Here is a 23556-nt window from a genome sequence, read left to right as displayed (position 1 = left end):
CCCTTTCTGGACTTTCTTAATGTTCCTTCTCTATGTTCTTTGCAGGAGGTATCAGGACCCACAGGACAGCCTGTGAGGGTTCGGGTTCTCTTTTCAGTGGGTGATCTAGAGGTGTGTAATGAAAAGTTAGGGAATTTCTCTGCTGACCCTGGGAAATTCACAGAGGAATGTGAATACCTGGCTATTGTTTTTGATTTGACCTAAAAGGATGCGTGCGTCTTACTCTCACATTGATGTTTGTAGATGACAGACACAGGATTTGGACAGCTGGTCACATCTAAGGGGACCAATTCCGTGCCCTAGTCAAAGCTCCTGCCTGGGAATCAAACAGTTCAAGGGGATCCAGGGTGGAATCTCCATCTGTGTCAAAGAGGATCCCGTCTCCGCAGCCAAATGCTAGTGTGTTTTATAAGGGCATGGAAGCTATTCAGGTGAAACCACTCAACTTTGCCAAAGTAACAGAGGGGTTCAGGGAAAGGAGGAAAGCCCAGCAATATGTAGAGAAATAATCACCGAAGCTGTCAGAAGGTGGACAACATGGAGCCAGATCAGCCGAGGCAGAAATAGTGATTGATCCACGATTGACACCTCTGACTGTGATAACACATAGGAAACTCCAAGTTGGCCTTAGGCCCCCAGACATGTCCCAGATACTGTCAGTGGCCTCCTCTGTCCCCAACAACCGGGATATGTAACACAGGGGAGTTCCAAAAGGCCAGAATACTGGGGGTGCCTTTTGTAGCAATGCCCTCCCCAGACACTCACCGCACAGTGCCCTAAGGATGGTGGAAAGACCTGCCACCCTCGTGGGAAACCTGGACACTTTTAGAGAGTGTCACACCAGCCCCAGAAGGACCAAAGTTGAGGAGGGAAAAGCCATGAAGCACTGGTGGCCCTGTCCCAAATGGGGACATTCTGGTTATTGGGCACAGAGTGTCCCCCGATAACAGGGAGCCCAAGGGGGGGTGTCCCTAGCCTGGTGGCCATGGTCATAAATGAACAGGCCTAAAGTGGCAGGGTTCCACACTGGCTCCCACTCATCCCCTCCAAATCACACATGAAGAACCCTGGGCAACCCTGTCATCCCCTTACGTAGCTGTGGCATTGATGGGTGCCTCAGCAGGAGGTATTATACCCCAAGTTATTATGTAGTTGGGAAGGACTATTAGTCAGCCAGCAACTTCTGCTTGTCTCAGAGGTTCCAATGTCATTGCTACGAAGAATCTTTTTAGACAAATTGGGCCTCAGTTGCAATCACAACACTAGACCATTAGGAGCAGTCCTTGAGACAGCTGTCACAGGGAACAACAAAGACCTGCAGGTGTAGAGGGCGTGGACCCTGGGACCTGGGCAGAGGGAAGCCAGGGAAGGCTGAGGGGGTTCCTCCAGTACAGGCCACTCTCAACCCAGGCCATCTTTTTCTGTTTGTTGAAGGAGGCTGAACAGCCTTGTCTTTATGGCATCCTGATTCCTGTTTCCCAGTTCCATGCCTAAACTGGCAGAACCTCTGTCTCTCTCCTCCCTCCCCTACCCCTACCAAGGGGAAGGTCAATTACAAGCCTCTGTGGATTCCACAGCTTCTCTGGTTCTGTTCGGCTCACTCTTTGTCTGGTGCTTCCCAGCTGCCCTACCCCCGAACTAAAAATCTGTCCTCTGGATATTGCAACATTTGTATCACTGTGTTGGGTCTTTCCTGGGCAAGCCTCTGTGTTTGTTTTTCAGCCCGACCAATTCTGACTTGGCTGGGTTTAACCATTAGTGCCTTGCTAACTGAGAGGGGGGAGGGAAGACGGAAACAGTAGTTCTCAGCCAGATTTCGGGGCTTCCCTACCCCAATGTCTGACAAAATTTCAGTGCAAGGTGGGGTTGAGGGGCATCCCAGGGGACTGCCCACTGGACTGCCTCCTGAACAACTAGAATGCCTAGGAAGGGTTGGGAAGAAATGGCTCATTTCTAGGTCTCCTGCTTGGAAGTTGGGATAAAACACTGGATTTGTCTCGGTGTGATCTGTGACAAGTAGGACAATTTCTGCTATCATTGGTTGGGTGGGAGCAGCCAGGTCATCTGAGTTGTATGTATTGACGAAGATGCTCATGTGTTTAATTGTGTAGGTCTTCCTGGTGTGAATGCCTGATTTCTTAGGCCACAGGTCAATAAATTGGATAAATATAAATAATACAGAGACAGTGTATGCAGATTTTTCTATACCCTGCTAGTGAGGGCCATATGGTATGCTATTCGAGGAAAATACAGAGGTGGCTCTTCTCCTCACCCTCTCTCTAGCCACTCTGAATTATCTTCTCTTGCACAAAGACTCCCAATTCTCAAAACAGTCTCTTTTCAACTTTTATATTACTTAATAAGTGGTAACAAAAAGTTTGTGTAATTATTCATTGAACTCCCATCTTTAAGAGTAAACAGAAAGCCTTAGGAAGACCATGTCCGTTTCATTCGCTGCTATGTTCCTAGGATTGCACATTCCTGCATTCAAACATATAATAGGTGCTCAATAAATATTTGTTGAAGACATGGATTTATCAACCACGGGTTACAGGAAGGTACACATAGCTTGAGTCCACAGCTAACCCCAGAGAGTTTCAAGTTTCTGCATTTCCCCCAGCAGTTGATTTGGTAGGTAGATCCTCTGTGAGTGATATCCAAACCTTGCCCTCGCTCATTAGCCTTATTTGTGCTTAGTCAGCATATTAGGTTCAAAGAACTCAGTGGTAGACAGAAGTGATTAGCGTTACCTTCCTTTTCAAAGTGTCAGGAAAAAACAGAAAGCAAAGGGTCACACATAAGCTTCCAGCTGCGTCCTTGATTTCTATTAGCAAATGTATTTTCATGGAGGCTAATATCTTCCGGGCCTAGGCTAATTTTTTAAGCTATTTTATTACAAGTCCATGCTAATTCACATACCTATTTCCGTACAGGAGAATTGAGATTGTCCTTTTTTAGGGTTTTCACCGCTATATAAAGTGACTGGTGATGGAAAGTCTGGGAGTCTGGATGCACGTGGTTTGGCAGATGGGGTGAACCAAGGAGGAGGAAGTGTTATGGAAAAGGCCATAAACGTGCCCCTAGTGAGGAAGTATATGTATACTACCATCTAAGTTAGAGGTTCTTTCAAAGATGATTCAATGTGTGCATTGGAAGAAAAAAAAAAAAAAAAAAACTACAAAGAGAGGTAAAACAGGTCATGAGTGTGGAAATGTGTTTTTGCAAAGAAAGGAATGAACACAGAGGAATGGTCTTGTGTGGGACCAAGGCCCAAGCCTGGCTCAGGCCTCTTAGAGGGACCCAATTGTGCTGCTGTTATAAAAAGGAGGAAAGATGGCAGAGAAAAGTTCAAGTATTACACTATTTAGTCAGAACACAGCAGGACAAGTGGTCCCCCTTGGGGGACCTTTGGGCACTTTGGCCAGCAGGACCTCAAGACCCCATGGTTCCTCGCGAAGATGTTAACCAGGTGACATCAGGGTGGGGAGGCCATCCACGGGTGTGTGCATCCCGGCCCTGCAAACGGCTCAGAGACTCCTGTGTGGCTGTTGGGGTGACCATGGTAGTTCCCTCCAGGCCCCTTTCCACTAAGTGTTTCTCACTAACTCCAAGTACTAAGCTCCTCCTGCAGCCTACACCAGGGTGTACACAGCCCCAGCTGGGCAGGGAGGACCCAAAACAGCAAAATACCCAGGACTCGGCTTTCCGGATTGAGATTTATCTGTACAGATTTGGAAGAAACAGGAGTGGGATGTCTAAGAACCCTCTCGCCCTGCCCCCCACAACCATGGAAGAAAAGGCAGGGAAGGGCAGTGAGGGGACAAGTGCCCAGGAGTCACGGTCCAGGCTCAATGGTTGTCCCAGGTGGCTGTGGGTAGGGGGAGTCTAGGCCGTGCTTCCGCTCAGTCCACTGTGGCTAGGGGGCCTCCGCAGGCCTCAGGCTGCTTGTCTGGGCCCTCACCCATCTGGGACTCCTTGCCTGCCTGACCTCCCACACCGTGTTTCAGGATCCCATAAGCTCAGGGCCTTCTTGCCCTCCAAGGAGACATTTAAGGTGGGCTCTCAGGCATTTGGAAATGTGCCCTACATTGTCCTTAACCTGGTCACCCTGTTGTGCAACGCGGGCTGTCAACACAGGCCACCGGAACCTAAGTCTCCGCTGTTCCTTCTGAAAAGCTTAACCAAGTGACATCAGTGTGGGGAGGCCACACACGGAGTGTGCGTCTCGGGCCTGCACACAGCCCAGAGACTCTGGCGTTGCTGTGACCTTGGCAGCTCCTTCGAGGCCCCTTCCCATTTGGATGTCAGGACTTCTGAAACTTGGTTCCCTATGACCACCCACCCCCAATCCCTGCCTATGCCGCGCACCATTCATGTCACAATCAATGAGGTCAGCTCTTCAGAGGCGACACATCTCTGAGAGCAAGCTGCATCTGCCTGCAGCGCTGGGGGTGTTAGCTTTATGTCTCCATTCCACACGCACCTGAACTTCACCTTGCGCCCCACCCATGTACACACAGAGAAAGATACAATGTCGATGTCAGTTTATTGAAAATCTGCCAAAACTGTAAGACATGAAAGGAGGAAGCTTGGCCGCCCCACCCTGGCTGGTCTGGGCCTCAGGTCTCCAGGTTGGTCACAGGCACCACTTTGTTGCGGCGGCGGATCTTCTGGGCCAGCGGGAGGCAGAACATCTTGCAAAAGAAACTGGCAATCCTCCTCGCGCACCCCCGCCGGCCCTGGACCGCTTCAGTGCTGTCCTCTTCCACTACCACTACCTGCCCAGCCGCCGGGAGGGAGTGCTCTTGTCCGGGACGGGCCTGAGCTCCTGCGTCTCCCTCTGGGCCTCCCCTAAGGCGGCTGGTGCTGGGGGAGGGAGAGGACGCCGGACCAGGCTGGGGGGCACAAGTGGCACCGGGAATTGGCGGAGTGGCGGTCTCTGGTGGCATGTCTGTCAGTGCCGTGCGTGGCCTCTGGCTGTCTTGCCCAGCCTGGATCCAGGGGTCTTCCATCATCTGACGGAGGCTGGGCCTTTTGCTGGGGTCAGGGTTTAGGATCTTTTGGAGAAACGATTTTAATTCGGGGGTGGTGAAAGCAGGTGTCGTATAGGTGGTACTTAAGACTGACCTTTTCAGTTCCTCCGAATCCCTTCCGAAGAATGGGGCGGTCCCGGCGGCCAACGTATAGAGGATGACGCCAAGGCTCCAGATTTCTGCCTCTGGTCCCTTGTAGTTCTGCCTCAGGAAAACTTCTGGGGCCAAATACCGGGCTGTACCACAAAAGGCTGTGAACGTCTCAACTTCGGTGAAGGTAATGGCCAAACCAAAGTCAGCTAGTTTGACATTGTTTTGAGAATCTAACAAAATATTGTCAAGCTTCAGATCCCTGTGCAAGATGCCCTCTTCGTGTAGGTACTCCACGGCTTTCAGTATCTGCAAGAATATGGCTCGGGCCTCCCCCTCCTCCATCTGGCCAGATGTGTCTATTCTGTCAGCCAGGTCACCACCGCCTGCATGTTCCATGATAAGGTACACCTGATCCTTACCCTCTATGACCTCCAGCAGCTTAATGATGTTGGGATGGTCCAAGCACTTCATGATCTCAGGCTCCGAAGACGCACAAGCACGGTGTTTGCTGATGATCTTCACCACCACCTTGGTCCCGGTTGGAAGGTGCCGAGCCAGCTTCACCTCACCGAAGCTGCCCCGGCCAAGGGTCTTCAAGAACTCGTAGTCCTGGAGGACCTCCTTGTCCAGAGACACGGAGGCCACCCCAGGCGCCATGGGGAGCCTGACTACTCTAGCGCTATGCTAGATAAGCTACACTTACTAAGTAATCAACAAAAACAACAACAACTAATGCTCACTATGCTGAAAAAGATAACAAACTATACTAACTGGGGCACTAAATAGGCTAACACTACTAATGAAAGCTAACTAGGATAAAAATAATGGGTGAACTTATGCTAACAAAACAAATAACACTATGCTAAGAATTCTATCTACGCTATGCTAAACTACTCACTGGGATAACTGCAAGAACTACGATCAAGGAAACACGCTATCTGAGGTCAAGTCCGCAGGTCACCAAAAGAGCTTCCTGGGCTGTAACGACCAAAGACCCAGGCCCAGACACGGCCTTATATAGGTGTCAGCCTCAATGGCTCTCTGTGAGGTCAGAGGCAGGGGGAAATGGACCAATCAGGGCTGGGGATAACAGGGTGGGGTTTTCCTTTCCTTACATGGGTGCAAAAACCTTTTCCACTTGAAAGAGAAACAGGTGCTTCTTGTATACATGGATTATGGAGATTGATACTTGGTTTGTTAGGAATTAAAACCGGTACAACATTTCAGTGGCCTTATCACTTATAATTTGAAAATCTATACTAACTTTTGGGTTCTAGAGACCTCATCATGTCTATATGGGAAGTGTTCAATTTTGCTTGCTTTAAATTTGAGTTGCTGTTAGAAAGATACCAGAAATAGCTGCCATCATGTTACCATAGAGAAGTGTTTTGGGGTGTGTGATACACAATGAGGTCCATTGTTAACATCTAGTCAGCTGCTAGGAAGATGCCTCTCATCATCATTTTTCCACATGATCGACATCAGATTTGTCACCAAAAACCTTGGAGGCTGGATATCGATGGGTTGAAATATTCAGAGTCATGGGGTGCGGGGGAATGTCTGTCTACCGAGAGTCCCATATCCAGCAAACTGTGCTTCAAAAGAAAATACTTCAAATCATACCTGACGATAGGTTCACATGTAGAATATTTAGAGAACTCCTATGTTTACAATAACACAAAATAACCTAATTAAACAGTGGCCAAAGTACTTGAATAGTTAATTCTTCAAAGGTGGTACGCAAATGGCCAACACACTCATGAAAAGATGCTTAAGATATTTGTACCAGAATGTTCATTGCAGCCCAATTCATAATTGCTAAGTCATGGAAAAAGCCCAAGGGCCCATCGATCCCCGAATGGATTAATAAATTGTGGTATATGTACACCATGGAATATTATGCAGCCTTAAAGAAAGATGAAGACTTTACCTCTTTCATGTTTCCATGGATGGAGCTAGAACATATTTTTCTTAGTAAAGTATCACAAGAATGGAAGAAAAAGTATCCAATGTACTCATCCCTCCTATGAAACTAATTTATGGCTTTCATATGAAAGCTATAACCCAGTTATAACCTAAGAATATGGGGAAGGGGGAGAGGGAGGGGATGGATGGGCGGAGGGAGGGTGATTGGTGGGATTGCACCAGTGGTGCGTCTTACAAGGGTACATGTGAACCTTATTAAACGTACAATATGAATGTCTTAACACAATATCTAAGAAAAAGGAAGGCTGTGTTAACCAGTGTCATGAAAAGGTGTCAGACGGTCTATAAAACCGGCGCATGGTGCCCCACAATCACATTAATGTACACAGCTATGATTTAATTAAAAAAAAAAAAAAAGAAAGAAAGAAAGAAAAGATACTTAACAGCACTAAGCATCAGAGTACTGCAAAGCAAAACCACAAGGAGAAACCACTTTACACTCCTTAGGATGGCCACTATCCAAACAGCAACAGAAGTCAGTAAGTGTTGGTGAAGATGTGGAGAAAGTGGAACTCTTGTGCACTGGTGGAGGGAATGTAAAATGGTGCATTTGCCTTACCAGACGTATTTCTTCCTTTATCAAGCTTTGAGTTCCTATCTAGTGTCCTTTCTTTCCCGCCAGAGGGCCTCCTTGCATTGTAGGGCACGGCTGCTACAGGGAGAGTGGTGAGAATTAAGGAGTGACTCTTTATTGGGTACAGAGCTTCCGCTTCACAGAATGAGTTTTACAGAGAACTGGTGGTGACAGTGGCACCACAGCGTGAATGTCCTTCACACCACTGACCTGTACATGTAAAGGAGCAAGGTGGAGATGCTATGTTATGTGTATTTTGTCAGAATCAAAGTAATGTTTTAAAAATGTCATTAAGGCATTGATGGAAAACAAAGGCAAGGGTATAGGGCAACTGTGTGTAGCAGTTTCCATTGATGGAACCACTTTGAGAAAGTGATTTGGCAATAATAACGCATGCCCAATGGCCTAGGAGCCTCACTTTTGGGGAGACACCCAACAGAAACTACTAAGCGTGCCCTCAGAAAGGAAGGTGCCTGGATGTTCTCGTCAGCCCCGTGGATCCGAGCCCCAGACTGCAAGGAATGGAGATTTTCACAGTAGCACGGGTCGGTCTACTGCCCTGTGTCCACACAACGGCGTGATATGTGGAAATGTGCACAGAGCTGCTGTGGGTGACAGATCAGGAAGCTCGTGAACAATGTGGAGCCGAGGAAGCCAGATACGGAAGAGTTTAACTACAGCATCAGGCAACATTAGGCTTGTGCTGGTAGAAGTCAGCGTAGGGGTTTCCCTTGGGGATGGGCCAGACATTACATGGGTCTCCTGGAGACCTTGGAGTGCTGATAATCTGTTTCCTGATCTGGGTGCTGGATACAGGGTGTGTTCAATGTGTGGCAGAAAAAAAGAAAAAAAAAGTAAGTTGTATCAAATAAACAAAAAATGTAAGTTGTATATTCTAGTGGAGTATACTTCAGTTAAAAATGATAGTTAAAATCACCAGATTGCCTATCAAGCCTAGAATGAAAGAGGGACCCTCAGCCTGCCGTAGCTCGTTCACCAAGGGCAAGTTCACAGTGACCATGTAGTTCTCCTTTTCTTGCAGGAAAGCTGCCACCGGGCTCTAAGCACGGCAGTAGCGTCAGGGTGAGAGCCAAGGCCAAGGGATCCAGCACACTCCTGGTGAGCTACGGCGTGGCCACGTCCGCCTGAGTGCCAGGATCACCATCGCTGCCTACCTGCTCCTCAAGGTGAGCCGGGCCCTGTCCCTCCCACACCCCCTTCCCACTCCTTCCTTGAGGTGAATTATTCATTTGCTCTGATGAATTCCTAAGAAAACCCCAATTGTTCAGAATAGCTTTTGGCATGCCTCCCGCTGCCTGTGACTTTCTGGCTGACAGCGGGAACTGATGTAGAGGAGCAGAGTCTCCCGCGCAGGGGACAGTGGGTGCCGACATCCACATGTTCACATGGACAGTGATTGGCAGGCTTTAAAGTGTGCTGACCTGCCTGGCTGCCGTGACCACGGCAGTAACGTGGGCTCCAAAGAGTTGGAAAAGGTTCCAACAGGGGTCAGGGCAGAGGGGCTCTTCTGGTCCACTCCAGTCCCTTCAGAATCCCCACAGAGACCCAGAACCGGGGCAGTGGTCTTTGTTGTGTTAGATTCTGAGGCCTCTACAGACTTGTTTCTGGGGTGGAATCTGCCCCTTGCCTGGTGTCTGTGAATCCCTGTTCCCGTGTGAGGCGGGAGGTGGCCATGGCATGTGCAGGGTGGAGCACACGGGCTCAGCTCCACGCCAGCCCCAAGACTGCATCCGGGTCTGACACACAGCAGCTCTGTGCTCTGGCTCATTGAACTTCTCTGGGCCTCCAGGTCCCTGCTACCGTATAGGATGTGGTGAGGATTACTGAGCTGATAAGCAGAGTGTGTGTAGAAAGCAGTCTGGGAGGTAGTGAGTGCTCAGTGAGGGTCAGTGAGTAAGTAAAACACGAGGATCAAGACCTGGCTCTCCCACCAAGGGTGGTTGTGGAGGCTTCGCACAAGGGCCTGTGTCTGAACCCTGCCTCATCCGCAAGAGGCCCGGAGGAAATGAGCTGGTGGGAGTTCCTGCCCCTCGGGGGAGCCCCCGGGCCCCCAGCTGGGCCAGGCAGCCCTCACATTTCCCGCCACCCCGGCTCAGGCAGTGCTGGTCCCCGTGGTGTGTGATCTTTGTTTCTCCCTCTGTCCCATTAGAGGCCGGCTCAGTGACCTTAGGAACTTTCATCTCTGCACTTGTAGCCCTGGGCATAGTGCCTGATGCAGAGCAGAGTCCAAGAAGGGTGGTTTCCTTTAGGGTGAATAAGTGAGGAAATGTGCCCAGGGTCACCCAGCAGGGCTGAAAGCAAGGCCTCCTGACCCCCAGAGCAAGCTCCGCAGCCCTTTGCAGGTGTCTGCTTTGAGCAGATGCCCACCCTGCTCCTCCTGACCAGCCATCCAGTTAGCAGCGCGTGTCTGTGAGACCTCCCTGTGCCTTCTCTAGGTCAGGGGATGCCCCAGAGTAGAAAACACACAGAAACCTTTGCCCCATGATCTGAAAGTCAAAGAGAGAAAGAGAGAGAGTGACCACCATCTGGTGATAGAAATCCCAGCTAGGCCAGCAGCCATTTTTGGCAACACACTGCCACACCTTCAGAGAGATGGAGCTTTTCAGCAGGACACTGGGGAGGGAGAGCTTCAGGGCCCTTCCTGGCTGCTTGGCTGGAGCAGCAGAGGCCAAGCTTGAGCTCACTGTTGCTACCTGGGATGTAAGGGTAAAAGAAAGGTAGTTGTGTTTTTAAGAGCTTAGCAGCTTCCTGATTGGATAAACGTGGAGATGAGTTAAGTCAACTTACTGGGGACAAAACCAAAATGGCCCTGCCTTAACCAATAGAGAGGTTCATTTCGCTGTCATGTGTGACATTTCATACGGGGGTAGTTTGGCTGTTCCTTATTCATAAGGGATCCAGACTTCTGTCTTTCTATGTCATCGTGCTATTACATGGCTTACGTACTTTAGGGGACTCAGGTTCTAAAATGCTTGCTGGAGCTCCAGCTGTCACATCTGCTTTCCACACAGCCTCAAAGGGAAAGAGCTGACATTTCAGCTCACCTGGTTTTTTGTCATTAGCCTTGCCAGGAGCTTAGAACAATTTCTCTCTACATCTAACTGACCAGAAGTTTGCCCATTATCCATACCTAGAGGCAAGAGAAGCTGGAAATGTTTTCCTAGGAAAATGTACTACCCCCCAAAAGCGAGGGTTTCTTCCTTAAGGAAGAGGGGAGTGTGGAAACATGGAGGGCAGCTAACAGCTATTGCTGCCACCTGTCTTTGCTGGTCCATGTGTCCATTCACTCTGCAGCCAGTCCTGACCACTGCTCATTGTGAGCTCACCTCTCTCCTTCAAGCCTGCGCAGACATGTGTGAGGTCAGAACTGGAGGCTTAGGCAGGAAAGGCTCCAGTGGCAGGGTGTTTAGCAGATCTGTCTGGCTCTGGGACCTGCGCTGCTTTATTTCAAGGCACTTCCAGGAACCCCTAGAGCCAAGAGTTGAGTCTGTGCGTTCCCCCCATCTCAGCTCCTCCTGGAACCTTGTTCAGGGCTTGTTAAGGCTAATAGTTCGCATGACCTCAGCAGACTCAGTTTTCAGTTTTATTTTGTTATTTCCGATTAATAAGTTACCATGTTTGCATTTTTTAGGTAAAGTCCCTGTGGTAGCTGTGTCCTACACCCGGGAGGTGTGCCACGTACCCTTACATTGTGCCCATTCACTGGGAACACACCAATCCCGCCTCCGCTTCTCCTCCCTCTTCCCCCAAACTTGAGATTTTCTCCTGGTTGGGCGGGTATTACTTCACCTACTGCTTCATATTAGTATGGAGTTCATTGCGTACTTGATTTTCCATTCTTGACATACTTTCCTAAGAAGAAGGTGTTTCAACTCCATCCAGGTTAATACAAACGATAGAAATTCTCCACCTTTCTATGGTTGAATACTATTCCATGATACTCACATACCAGACTTCAGTAATCCATTCATGTGTTGATGAGCAATTAGTTTGTTTCTGCGTCTGGGCAGTTGTAAACTGAGCTCTGATAAAACATCAAGTGAAAATATCCTTATGATAAAATAATTCTTCTTTGTTCGGGGTAGATGCCTACTAATGGGGTTGCAGGATCAAAGGAAAGGTCTAGTTTGAGTTCTTAGAGGACTCTCCATACTTCTTTCCAAAGAGGCTGCGTTAGTTTGCAGTCTTACTAACAATGTAAAAGTGTTCCCTTCTCGCCACATCCGGGTCAGCGTCTGAAGCTTTGGGAGTTTGTGATGTGGGCTGTTCTCTCTGGACAGTGACATTTTCATATCATACACAAACTTAACTCACGGTGAATTCAAGACTTAAATGTCAGGAGTTAACAGTATAAAACTCGTAGGAGTAAACGCAAGAGGGAAGCTCGAGGACAACGTGGGTCCTGATACTTCCTGCTGGTGGGTCCTGAGGGATCAAACCCAATATAGTGAATCTTGTGTGGAAAAGTGTTGGCTTAGGAAACAGGGAGATATCCGAATGCCTCTGGCTTTGAACAGGCCTGAGACTTTGAGGCAGTGATCAGGACTGTGGCTGCTGCTTCAGCCCCGGGAGAGGCACAGCCCCACCAGCATAGGATCCCACGCCTTCTCTTTAGACCCCTTTCTGGACTTTCTTAACGTTCCGTCTCTATGTTCTTTGCAGGAGGTATCAGGACCCACAGGACAGCCTGTGAGGGTTCGGGTTCTCTTTTCAGTGGGTGATCTAGAGATGTGTAATGAAAAGTTAGGGAATTTCTCTGCTGACCCTGGGAAATTCACAGAGGAATGTGAATACCTGGCTATTGTTTTTGATTTGACCTAAAAGGATGCGTGCGTCTTACTCTCACATTGATGTTTGTAGATGACAGACACAGGATTTGGACAGCTGGTCACATCTAAGGGGACCAATTCCGTGCCCTAGTCAAAGCTCCTGCCTGGGAATCAAACAGTTCAAGGGGATCCAGGGTGGAATCTCCATCTGTGTCAAAGAGGATCCCGTCTCCGCAGCCAAATGCTAGTGTGTTTTATAAGGGCATGGAAGCTATTCAGGTGAAACCACTCAACTTTGCCAAAGTAACAGAGGGGTTCAGGGAAAGGAGGAAAGCCCAGCAATATGTAGAGAAATAATCACCGAAGCTGTCAGAAGGTGGACAACATGGAGCCAGATCAGCCGAGGCAGAAATAGTGATTGATCCACGATTGACACCTCTGACTGTGATAACACATAGGAAACTCCAAGTTGGCCTTAGGCCCCCAGACATGTCCCAGATACTGTCAGTGGCCTCCTCTGTCCCCAACAACCGGGATATGTAACACAGGGGAGTTCCAAAAGGCCAGAATACTGGGGGTGCCTTTTGTAGCAATGCCCTCCCCAGACACTCACCGCACAGTGCCCTAAGGATGGTGGAAAGACCTGCCACCCTTGTGGGAAACCTGGACACTTTTAGAGAGTGTCACACCAGCCCCAGAAGGACCAAAGTTGAGGAGGGAAAAGCCATGAAGCACTGGAGGCCCTGTCCCAAAAGGGGACATCCTGGTTATTGGGCACGGAGTGTCCCCCGATAATGGGGAGGCCAAGGGGTGGGGGGGTGTCCCGAGCCTGGTGGCCATGGTCATAAATGAACAGGCCTAAAGTGGCAGGGTTCCACACTGGCTCCCACTCATCCCCTCCAAATCACACATGAAGAACCCTGGGCAACCCTGTCATCCCCTTACGTAGCTGTGGCATTGATGGGTGCCTCAGCAGGAGGTATTATACCCCAAGTTATTATGTAGTTGGGAAGGACTATTAGTCAGCCAGCAACTTCTGCTTGTCTCAGAGGTTCCAATGTCATTGCTACGAAGAATCTTTTTAGACAAATTGGGCCTCAATTGCAATCACAGCACTAGACCATTAGGAGCAGTCCTTGAGACAGCTGTCACAGGGAACAACAAAGACCTGCAGGTGTAGAGGGCGTGGACCCTGGGACCTGGGCAGAGGGAAGCCAGGGAAGGCTGAGAGGGTTCCTCCGGTACAGGCCACTCTCAACCCAGGCCATCTTTTTCTGTTTGTTGAAGGAGGCTGAACAGCCTTGTCTTTATGGCATCCTGATTCCTGTTTCCCTGTGCTCCATGCCTAAACTGGCAGAACCTCTGTCTCTCTCCTCCCTCCCCTACCCCTACCAAGGGGAAGGTCAATTGCAAGCCTCTGTGGATTCCACAGCTTCTCTGGTTCTGTTCGGCTCACTCTTTGTCTGGTGCTTCCCAGCTGCCCTACCCCCGAACTAGAAATCTGTCCTCTGGATATTGCAACATTTGTATCACTGTGTTGGGTCTTTCCTGGGCAAGCCTCTGTGTTTGTTTTGCAGCCCGACTAATTCTGACTTGGCTGGGTTTGACCATTAGTGCCTTGCTAACTGAGAGGGGGAAGGGAAGACGGAAACATAGTAGTTCTCAGCCAGATTTCGGGGCTTCCCTACCCCAATGTCTGACAAAATGTCAGTGCAAGGTGGGGTTGAGGGGCATCCCAGGGGACTCCCCACTAGACTGCCTCCTGAACAACTAGAATGCCTAGGAAGGGTTGGGAAGAAATGGCTCATTTCTAGGTCTCCTGCTTGGAAGTTGGGATAAAACACTGGATTTGTCTCGGTGTGATCTGTGACAAGTAGGACAATTTCTGCTATCATTGGTCGGGTGGGAGCAGCCAGGTCATCTGAGTTGTATGTATTGACGAAGATGCTCGTGTGTTTAATTGTGTAGGTCTTCCTGGTGTGAATGCCTGATTTCTTAGGCCACAGGTCAATAAATTGGATAAATATAAATAATACAGAGACAGTGTATGCAGATTTTTCTATACCCTGCTAGTGAGGGCCATATGGTATGCTATTCGAGGAAAATACAGAGGTGGCCCTTCTCCTCACTATCTCTCTAGCCACTCTGAATTATCTTCTCTTGCACAAAGACTCCCAATTCTCAAAACATTCTCTTTTCAACTTTTATATTACTTAATAAGTTGTAACAAAACGTTTGTGTAATTATTCATGGAACTCCCATCTTTAAGAGTAAACAGAAAGCCTTAGGAAGACCATGTCTGTTTCATTCACTGCTATGTTCCTAGGATTGCATATTCCTGCATCCAAACATGTAATAGGTGCTCAATAAATATTTGTTGAAGACATGGATTTATCAACCACGGGTTACAGGAAGGTACACATAGCTTGAGTCCACAGATAACCCCAAAGAGTTTCAAGTTTCTGCATTTCCCCCAGCAGTTGATTTGATAGGTAGGTCCTCTGTGAGTGATATCCAAACCTTGCCCTCGCTCATTAGCCTTATTTGTGCTTAGTCAGCATATTAGGTTCAAAGAACTCAGTGGTAGACAGAAGTGATTAGCGTTACCTTCCTTTTCAAAGTGTCAGGAAAAAACAGAAAGCAAAGGGTCACACATAAGCTTCCAGCTGCATCCTTGATTTCTATTAGCAAATGTATTTTTATGGAGGCTAATATCTTCCGGGCCTAGGCTAATTTTTTAAGCTATTTTATTACAAGTCCATGCTAATTCACATACCTATTTCCGTACAGGAGAATTGAGATTGTCCTTTTTTAGGGTTTTCACCGCTATATAAAGTGACTGGTGATGGAAAGTCTGGGAGTCTGGATGCACGTGGTTTGGCAGATGGGGTGAACCAAGGAGGAGGAAGTGTTATGGAAAAGGCCATAAACGTGCCCCTAGTGAGGAAGTATATGTATACTACCATCTAAGTTAGAGGTTCTTTCAAAGATGATTCAATGTGTGCATTGGAAGAAAAAAAAAAAAAAACTACAAAGAGAGGTAAAACAGGTCATGAGTGTGGAAATGTGTTTTTGCAAAGAAAGGAATGAACACAGAGGAATGGTCTTGTGTGGGACCAAGGCCCAAGCCTGGCTCAGGCCTCTTAGAGGGACCCAATTGTGCTGCTGTTATAAAAAGGAGGAAAGATGGCAGAGAAAAGTTCAAGTATTACACTATTTAGTCAGAACACAGCAGGACAAGTGGTCCCCCTTGGGGGACCTTTGGGCACTTTGGCCAGCAGGACCTCAAGACCCCATGGTTCCTCGCGAAGATGTTAACCAGGTGACATCAGGGTGGGGAGGCCATCCACGGGTGTGTGCATCCCGGCCCTGCAAACGGCTCAGAGACTCCTGTGTGGCTGTTGGGGTGACCATGGTAGTTCCCTCCAGGCCCCTTTCCACTAAGTGTTTCTCACTAACTCCAAGTACTAAGCTCCTCCTGCAGCCTACACCAGGGTGTACACAGCCCCAGCTGGGCAGGGAGGACCCAAAACAGCAAAATACCCAGGACTCGGCTTTCCGGATTGAGATTTATCTGTACAGATTTGGAAGAAACAGGAGTGGGATGTCTAAGAACCCTCTCGCCCTGCCCCCCACAACCATGGAAGAAAAGGCAGGGAAGGGCAGTGAGGGGACAAGTGCCCAGGAGTCACGGTCCAGGCTCAATGGTTGTCCCAGGTGGCTGTGGGTAGGGGGAGTCTAGGCCGTGCTTCCGCTCAGTCCACTGTGGCTAGGGGGCCTCCGCAGGCCTCAGGCTGCTTGTCTGGGCCCTCACCCATCTGGGACTCCTTGCCTGCCTGACCTCCCACACCGTGTTTCAGGATCCCATAAGCTCAGGGCCTTCTTGCCCTCCAAGGAGACATTTAAGGTGGGCTCTCAGGCATTTGGAAATGTGCCCTACATTGTCCTTAACCTGGTCACCCTGTTGTGCAACGCGGGCTGTCAACACAGGCCACCGGAACCTAAGTCTCCGCTGTTCCTTCTGAAAAGCTTAACCAAGTGACATCAGTGTGGGGAGGCCACACACGGAGTGTGCGTCTCGGGCCTGCACACAGCCCAGAGACTCTGGCGTTGCTGTGACCTTGGCAGCTCCTTCGAGGCCCCTTCCCATTTGGATGTCAGGACTTCTGAAACTTGGTTCCCTATGACCACCCACCCCCAATCCCTGCCTATGCCGCGCACCATTCATGTCACAATCAATGAGGTCAGCTCTTCAGAGGCGACACATCTCTGAGAGCAAGCTGCATCTGCCTGCAGCGCTGGGGGTGTTAGCTTTATGTCTCCATTCCACACGCACCTGAACTTCACCTTGCGCCCCACCCATGTACACACAGAGAAAGATACAATGTCGATGTCAGTTTATTGAAAATCTGCCAAAACTGTAAGACATGAAAGGAGGAAGCTTGGCCGCCCCACCCTGGCTGGTCTGGGCCTCAGGTCTCCAGGTTGGTCACAGGCACCACTTTGTTGCGGCGGCGGATCTTCTGGGCCAGCGGGAGGCAGAACATCTTGCAAAAGAAACTGGCAATCCTCCTCGCGCACCCCCGCCGGCCCTGGACCGCTTCAGTGCTGTCCTCTTCCACTACCACTACCTGCCCAGCCGCCGGGAGGGAGTGCTCTTGTCCGGGACGGGCCTGAGCTCCTGCGTCTCCCTCTGGGCCTCCCCTAAGGCGGCTGGTGCTGGGGGAGGGAGAGGACGCCGGACCAGGCTGGGGGGCACAAGTGGCACCGGGAATTGGCGGAGTGGCGGTCTCTGGTGGCATGTCTGTCAGTGCCGTGCGTGGCCTCTGGCTGTCTTGCCCAGCCTGGATCCAGGGGTCTTCCATCATCTGACGGAGGCTGGGCCTTTTGCTGGGGTCAGGGTTTAGGATCTTTTGGAGAAACGATTTTAATTCGGGGGTGGTGAAAGCAGGTGTCGTATAGGTGGTACTTAAGACTGACCTTTTCAGTTCCTCCGAATCCCTTCCGAAGAATGGGGCGGTCCCGGCGGCCAACGTATAGAGGATGACGCCAAGGCTCCAGATTTCTGCCTCTGGTCCCTTGTAGTTCTGCCTCAGGAAAACTTCTGGGGCCAAATACCGGGCTGTACCACAAAAGGCTGTGAACGTCTCAACTTCGGTGAAGGTAATGGCCAAACCAAAGTCAGCTAGTTTGACATTGTTTTGAGAATCTAACAAAATATTGTCAAGCTTCAGATCCCTGTGCAAGATGCCCTCTTCGTGTAGGTACTCCACGGCTTTCAGTATCTGCAAGAATATGGCTCGGGCCTCCCCCTCCTCCATCTGGCCAGATGTGTCTATTCTGTCAGCCAGGTCACCACCACCTGCATGTTCCATGATAAGGTACACCTGATCCTTACCCTCTATGACCTCCAGCAGCTTAATGATGTTGGGATGGTCCAAGCACTTCATGATCTCAGGCTCCGAAGACGCACAAGCACGGTGTTTGCTGATGATCTTCACCGCCACCTTGGTCCCGGTTGGAAGGTGCCGAGCCAGCTTCACCTCACCGAAGCTGCCCCGGCCAAGGGTCTTCAAGAACTCGTAGTCCTGGAGGACCTCCTTGTCCAGAGACACGGAGGCCACCCCAGGCGCCATGGGGAGCCTGACTACTCTAGCGCTATGCTAGATAAGCTACACTTACTAAGTAATCAACAAAAACAACAACAACTAATGCTCACTATGCTGAAAAAGATAACAAACTATACTAACTGGGGCACTAAATAGGCTAACACTACTAATGAAAGCTAACAAGGATAAAAATAATGGGTGAACTTATGCTAACAAAACAAATAACACTATGCTAAGAATTCTATCTACGCTATGCTAAACTACTCACTGGGATAACTGCAAGAACTACGATCAAGGAAACACGCTATCTGAGGTCAAGTCCGCAGGTCACCAAAAGAGCTTCCTGGGCTGTAACGACCAAAGACCCAGGCCCAGACACGGCCTTATATAGGTGTCAGCCTCAATGGCTCTCTGTGAGGTCAGAGGCAGGGGGAAATGGACCAATCAGGGCTGGGGATAACAGGGTGGGGTTTTCCTTTCCTTATATGGGTGAAAAAACCTTTTCCACTTGACAGAGAAACAGGTGCTCTTTAATATCATACAGAAAATTAACTCCCAGTGAATTCAAGACTTAAATGTCAAGAGTTAACAGTATAAAACTCCTTGGAGTAAATGGAAGAGGAAAGCTTCTGGACAACATGGGTCCTGAAACTTTCTGCTGGTGGGTCCTTAGGGATGAAACCCAATATAGTGAATCTTGTCCGGAAAGTGTTGGCTTAAGGGAGCAGGGAGATATCCGAGTGCCTCTTTGCCTTTCAACAGGCCTAAGACTTTGAGGCAGTGATCAGAACTGTGGCTGCTGCTGCAGCCCCGGGCGAGGCTCAGCCCCACCAGCATAGGATCCCACCCCTTCTCTTTAGCTTCCTTTCTGGATGTTCTTAGCTTTCCTTCTATGTTTCATTTGCAGGAGGTATCAGGACCCACAGGACATCCTGTGAGGGTTCGTGTTCTATTTTCAATGGATCATCTAGAGGTGTGTAATGAAAGTTAGGGAGTTTATTTGCTGACCCTGGGAAATTCACAGAGGAATGTGAATACCTGGCTATCGTTTTTGATTTGACCTGAAAGGATGAGTGTGTCTTACTCTCACATTGATGTTTGTAGATGAGAGAAACAGGATTTGGACAGCTGGTCAGCTCTAAGGAGACCAATTCCGTGCCCTAGTCAAAGCTCCTACCTGGGAATCAAACAGTTCAAGGGGATCCAGGGTGGAATCTCCATCTGTCAAAGAGGATGCCATCTCCACAGCCAAATGCTAGTGTGTTTTATAAGGACATGGAAGCTATTCAGGTGAAACCACTCAACTTTGCCAAAGTAACAGAGGGGTTCAGGGAAAGGAGGAAAGCCCAACAGTATGTAGAGAAAGAATCACTGAAGCTGTCAGAAGTTGGACAACATGGAGCCAGATCAGCCGAGGCAGAAATAGTGATTGATCCACGATTGACACCTCTGATTGTGATAACCCATAGGAAACTCCAGAAGTTGGCCTTAGGCCCCCAGACATGTCCCAGATACTGTCAGTGTCGTCCTCTGTCCTCAACAGCCAGGATACGTAACATAGGGGAGTTCCAAAAGGCCAGATTACTGGGGGTGGCTTTTGCAGTAATGTCCTCCCCAGACACTCACTCCAAGGTGCCCTGAGGATGGTGGAAAGACCTGCCACCCTTGTGGGAAACCTGGACACTTTTCACACCAGCTGTCACAGCAGCCCCAGAAGGACCAAAGGTGAGGAGGGGAAAGCCCTGAAGCACTAGTGGCCCTGTCCCAAACGGGTAATTCATGGTTATTGGGCATGGAGTGTCCCTCGATCATGGGGAGACCAAGGGGGGGCGTCCAGATCCCGGTGACCATGGTCATAAAGGAAAAGGCCTAAAGTGGCAGGGTTCCACACTGGCTCCCACTCATCCCCTCCAAATCACACACGAAGAACCCTGGGTAACCCTGCCATCTCATTGTATAGCTGTGACATTGATGGGTGCCTCAGCAGGACGCATTATACCCCACGTTATTATGTAGTTGGGAAAGCACTATTATTCAGCTACCAAATTCTGCTTGTCTCAGAGGATCTAATGAAATTGTTACAAAGATTGTGTTTACACAAATTGTGCCTCAATTGCAATTGCAACCCCAGACAATTATGAGCAGCCCTTGAGACAGCTGTAACAGGGAACAACAATGACCTGTAGTTGTAGAGGGCATGGACCCTGGGACCTGGGCAGAGGGAAGCCAGGGAAGCCTGAGAAGGGTTCTTCCAGTACAGCTGACTCTCAAATTACACCATCTTTTTCTGTTTGTGGAATTAGGCTGAACAACCTTGTTTTTATGGCATCCTGATTCCTGTTTCCCTGTGCTCGATCCCTAAACTGGTAGAATCTCCGTCTCTTACCTCTGAGATGGGGAAGGTAAGTTACAAGCCTGTGTGGATTCCACAGCTTCTCTGGTTGAGTTCAGCTCACTCTTTCTCTGGTGCTTCCCAGCTGTCCTCCTCCCTAACTGAAAAAGCTGTCCTCTGGATATTGTGACATTTGTGTCTTGGAACTTTCCTGGGCAAGCCTCTGTGTTTGTTTTCTAGCCGGACTAATTCTGACTTGGCTGGGTTTGAACATTATTGCTTTGCTAAGTGAGAGGGGGGAGGGAAGGTGGAAACATAATAGTCCTCAGCGAGGTTTAGGAGCTTCCATATCCCAATGTCTGACAAAATGTCAGTTCAAGATGGTATAGTGGAGCTTTGCAGGGGACTCCCCACTAGACTGCCTCCTGAGCAACTGGAATGGTTAGGAAGGGTTGGGGGCAAAAATGGCTCATTTTTATGTCTCCTGACTGCAAGTTGGGGTAAAACACTGGATTTGTCTTGGTGTGATCTTTGATAAGTAGGACTATTTATGCTATCATTGTTTGGGTGAGAGAAGCCAGGTCATCTGAGTTGTATGCATTGAGAAAGATGTTTGTGTGTTTACTTGTGTAGGTCTTCTTAGTGTGAATGACTAATTTCCTAGGTCACAGGTTAATTAATTGGATAAATATAAATAAAACTGATACAATGTCTTCAGATTTTTCTATACCCTGCTAGTGAGGGCCATATGGTATGCTATTCGAGGAAAATACAGAGGTGGCCCTTCTCCTAACTATCTCTCTAGCCAGTCTGATTTATCTTCTATTGCATGAAGACACCAAATTCTCAAAACATTATTTTTTCAACTTTTATATCACTTAATAAGTTGTAGCAAAAAGTTTGTGTAATTATTATTCTGAATGCCCATGTTTAAAAGTATACAGAAAGCCTTAGGAAGACCATGTCTATTTCATTCACTTTTATGTTCCTAGGATTCCAAATGCTTGAGTTCAAGAATATAATATATGCTCAATAAATATTTGTTGAACATATGGATTTATCAACCACGCATTACAGGAAGATACACATAGCTTGAGTCCACAGCTAACCCCAAATAATTTTCAATTTATGCATTTCCCACAGCAGTTTATTTGATAGGTAGATCCTTTGTAATTTCAAAATCTTGCACTCACTCATTGGCCTTATTTGTCCTAAGTCAGCATATTAGGTTCAAACAATTCAATGGAAGACAGAACTGATTAGCGCTACCTTCATTTTCGAAGTGTCAGAAAAAACAGAAAGCAAAGGGTCATACATAAGCTTTCAGCTTCATCCTTGATTTCTATTAGCAAATGTATTTTTATGAAGGCTAATATCTCCTGGGCCTAGGCTAATTTTTTATTACAAGTCCATATTAATTCATGTACCTATCTTGTAATACCCAGCAAGAGGACCTCTAAAGCCCCCTAACTGTCTCAGCCCGAGTCCCCACACATCTCCAACTCCCCAGCCACGACAAAATCCAGTAACAGGTTTCAGAATAGAATAAGGATGTTCCCTCAGTTCTCAAAAACTCTTAGCAACAGATAAAATAATGGTGAAAGCTTACTCAAGGTTAGTTTCCCAAACTAAGTTTCTCCCGGTGCCAACTGCCACGATATAGCCCCCTCCTGAGCCAACTCTGTAACCCCAACCCTGAGCTAACTGGCCACGTTCTGCTCTGTGCTCACCAGCTTGCCTGCCAACACAGCACAAAAATGGTATCAAAATCAGCCTACTCCTCATTTCAGGGCTGTTTGCCCTTTGGTGCAGTGACCCACCTGCACAGGTGTAATAAATCACCATTTGACTTATGCCTGAATTGGGGTCCAAGTCGTTCTTACAGGTGGCAAATGAGTACAACATTTCTGGAGGCCCCAGCCAGATTTCCCACCTAGGCTACTGCTGCCCAACATCTGCAGGGGAAGTCCTCAGAGAGACATTCCTCTGACCCCTGAGTCCTCAGATGTGTGGAGCCAGGACATAGTTTTACAAAACTTTTAAATTGGTGATTAATCAGTAACATCCAGGTGAGTTTTATAAGTTTGTTTGGAACTCTAGAGGTATTTTTGGGGAAACTAAACCATTTGGACGCAACTACATGGTCTGTTTTCAGATGGGGGTGAGATGTCTCTCCCCGTCCTGGGTTCTTGTGTCTGGCTCACAGGAGTGAGTCCTAGGTCTTGTGTCTGACTCATGGGAGTGAGTCCTGAGTCTTGTTTCTGACTCACGGGCATGAGTCCTGGGTCTTGTGTCTGGTTCACAGGAGTGAGTTCTGGGTCTCGTGGGGGACTCACAGATGTGAGTCCTCACTGTGTATTTGTTTTTGTCTTTCTATCTCTTGGTAAACACCCTCTTCCATGTCAGTGAGATTGTGTGAAACTTGTCAGTCTTTTCCGTACCCAGTCTGTTAGTTTCTCTTCTTTGGACTCACAGAGTGTAGATCTGTTAGTCTGTCAGCCCTTCCTGTTAGGACTCACAGAAGGTTTTTTGTTTTGTCTGTTTTTTTCTCTTCTGTAGGCTCACAGAGGGTGATTCCCTAGTCTGTCACGTCGTCTTCTTAGGACTCACGGAGGGTGGGTCTTCGGTTTGTTTGGCTAGTATGTGTGAGTTGTTTGTCAAATTTGTGTTTGCCATTTCCAATGGTTTGTCAGAATTCCTTTCAAAGATTTGTCAATTCCAAATTTAGGTGTCAATATCTCTGTTTTCTTGTTGCCTGTCAACATGTCAATGTACAATTTGTTTTAACCCAGGCTATGGCCACTGGTTGTGGCTAGAGCACAAGAGCCAATTTTCACCCTGGGGATGGCCGCTGAGAATTTCTCAGCCCCTGGTGAAAGACCGATTCTGTCCCCCTGCCTCACCCTGCCAACGAGCCTGTTTACCTTCTCTTACATCCTCTATGTCTCCCACTGCTCTTGACATCGCTTTCCGGGTGGGAGTTAGATCTTTCTTACATGACCCTTTTGTACTTGCTCATTTTAAATTGACATTATAGTGTAAATAACCCACCTGCATTTTAAACCCTCTCTTTCTGGCAATTAAAGAGTGACTACAAAGTTTAGTAAAACTGTTCCTCCTATTGACTGCTAAAAAACTA

At 48.4% G+C, this 23556-nt stretch overlaps 1 long non-coding RNA gene across 1 annotated transcript in view; it reads left to right on the top strand.

The window, feature by feature from the left end:
- The window catches only part of LOC128591706 (uncharacterized), a 114169-nt gene that overhangs the window by 90034 nt on the left and 579 nt on the right, over positions 1–23556 (top strand). The gene's annotated exons all lie outside the window — the stretch shown is intronic.

This window comes from Nycticebus coucang, chromosome 8 (assembly GCF_027406575.1).
Source record: "Nycticebus coucang isolate mNycCou1 chromosome 8, mNycCou1.pri, whole genome shotgun sequence".
Lineage (NCBI taxonomy): Eukaryota > Metazoa > Chordata > Mammalia > Primates > Lorisidae > Nycticebus > Nycticebus coucang.
Note: the sequence above shows the minus strand (reverse complement) of the source record. Positions and strands in the feature narration are given on the sequence as shown.